Below are 2,500 nucleotides of genomic sequence, written 5' to 3'. Positions count from 1 at the left end.
TGTGTTTTCTAGTGATTAAACGAGTGCTAACGTGTGCGTTATGAGTTGTGCTGCGCAATTTTTTATGAAAATGTGTGGTTGCAGTGGTGCTTTGTCTATGTCATTGGTGTGGAACCCCAGGGTTCACCTCCTGGGCAAGTTCGAATCCCGTGTTAGGGCAGTTGGTACCTTCCAACTACCTTGAAATTGGAAGGAAGGATGGATGGATGGATGTGTGGTTGCAATTATTGTCGGCAGTATTGAGAATGCGATTACGATTGGTGTCACAAATCTTCTTGCTTAAATGTCAAGGACAACACGGAACACTAGTTACAATCGTTTTTTTTAATTTCACAACTCAAAAGAATCAAATATCACGCCCCAAAAAAAAAAATACAAAAACTGAAGTTGACATGGTGTTTTTATATTTAAATTTGTTTAAAATTTTTTTTTTTTTGAAAATAAAGATATTTCTAATAATAAGGGCATTTCTACCAAGTGCAAAGGCATTTCAAATGTAATCACTGAATAAATCAGTGATTACATCTCAAATGGGCTATAATTTGTACCCTACTAAAACTTTATCTAAACACGGGTCAATTCAGTTTCTGCTACTACCTTTGCTCTTTGCTTGTTGATAAAGTGGGTGGTCAGGCTTACATACAGCTCCACGCTCCTGCTTGACCACAAGTCTGTAGGCCGTAGGCATTTCAATTTCAACCTTGCTGCGGCGATTATTATAGCGCTCTGGGATAGTGATGCAAGAGATTCGGATCGGTGCGGATCATTTTTTGAAACCCCTCCTTTTTTTTAACTGTATAAATCGGCACCAGCTCCCGTGCCAAATGGTTTATCATGTAGTCACGGAGTCCGTGATTTCCTTGTCTTTTTAATCTCTATTTATTGCCGACAATAATTGCAACCACACATCCATCCATCCTTCCATTTTCATCAGCTTCTCCATTACCAGGTCGCGGGGAAAGCAGTCTCCATGACCGCCACCCAAATCACACTGCACCGTACCAACCCCCCCTGAACCTTCCTGCGGATGGTGAGTCCACTGGAAGGTACCAACCGCCCTATCCGGGATTCGATCTTGCCCTGGGGTTCCACACCAATGACAGAGACATTGCCTCTGGGCCAAAGCGCCACATCTTAGAAATTGATTTTGGTCAATATCAAATCAATTCAAGTCAATTTTATTTGGGAAGCCCAAATTCGCAAAAAACATCTGTCTCAATGAACAGAGAGTTTTAAACTTAGAATTGAAATTAAAGTATCCATTTGGAAAAAAAAAAACAAAACATATAGCATGGGAAAACAATGGAAGGATGTATATACAATCAAGGTTATACTGAGTTTATAATTGGAGTACAAAGTCCAGAGTCCACCTATTGAGGGTTTCTGCTATAGAACTCGCAGCAGATCCGGAGTCAGTGCTGCCGCCTGCCTCATGCAAATAACGCAAATTATTAAACACAATTACTTATTCCCTTGCATTAAATAATGGAAATGTAGGATTAGACATTTCTCTTGTAGTCTAATTTCTCTCTCAGTCGCCAAAGTGGTATACTAGCCCTTGTTAGTAACTGTATTACCGGGAGAAAAACAAAATAACAAACACAACTGTAACGAGAGTTGTTGCAGAAAGGGGGGGCTGTGCTCTCTAGTTGTACACGGCGAAAATTCACATTTTCACATTTATATTTTCAATTGAATTGAATAAATCTGAAACATACCGTGCACAATAAATACAACACTTAACATAAACATCATCTCTCAGGTGGTTACAGAGTACAAAAAGTCTTAACATAAACATCATCTCTCAGGTGGTTACAGAGTACAAAAAGTTTGAGAACTGTTCTAGAAGAAATGTTTCAGTTCGATTTTCAAAACTATAAAATTCAAATAAAATTGTTTTGTAAAATATTTTTTTGGCACCTTCTTGGCACCAATCTCCCCATTTCTACAAGTACATTTTTTTTTTCATTTAATCCACAGTTAAATTTTTGGCACCTTCTTGGCACCCTATTTCTACAAGTAATTTTTTTTTTTCATTTAATCCACAGTTAAATATGATTGTTTCCTTTATATCTCGGAATTACACTCTTGCGAGAAAAAAATCTGTGATGTACTAAGGGAGCGATATATAGAGAGGGAACATTGTAGTTATTTAATAGCTAAATGTAGAAAGTTTGTATAATTACTTCGTTAGAGAAGAAATGTTTCAGTTCGATTTTCAAAATTATAAAATTCAAATAAAATTGTTTTGTAAAATAATTTTTGGCACCTTCTTGGCACCCTATTTCTACAAGTAATTTTTTTTTTTCATTTAATCCACAGTTAAATATGATTGTTTCCTTTATATCTCGGAATTACACTCTTGCGAGAAAAAAATCTGTGATGTACTAAGGGAGCGATATATAGAGAGGGAACATTGTAGTTATTTAATAGCTAAATGTAGAAAGTTTGTATAATTACTTCGTTAGCAGGAAAGATCATTTTTTATGTAGAAAACGCA

General features: G+C 36.5%; 1 protein-coding gene across 1 annotated transcript in view; it reads left to right on the top strand.

Annotated features, from left to right (window-relative positions):
* lrrc8c (leucine rich repeat containing 8 VRAC subunit C) overlaps nt 1-2,500 on the top strand; it is a 13,702-nt gene that overhangs the window by 7,449 nt on the left and 3,753 nt on the right. The gene's annotated exons all lie outside the window — the stretch shown is intronic.

Source organism: Cynoglossus semilaevis, chromosome 2 (genome assembly GCF_000523025.1).
Source record: "Cynoglossus semilaevis isolate Cse_v1.0 chromosome 2, Cse_v1.0, whole genome shotgun sequence".
NCBI lineage: Eukaryota > Metazoa > Chordata > Actinopteri > Pleuronectiformes > Cynoglossidae > Cynoglossus > Cynoglossus semilaevis.
The sequence above is the reverse complement of the archived record's forward strand: the minus strand, read 5'-3'. Positions and strand labels throughout refer to the sequence as shown.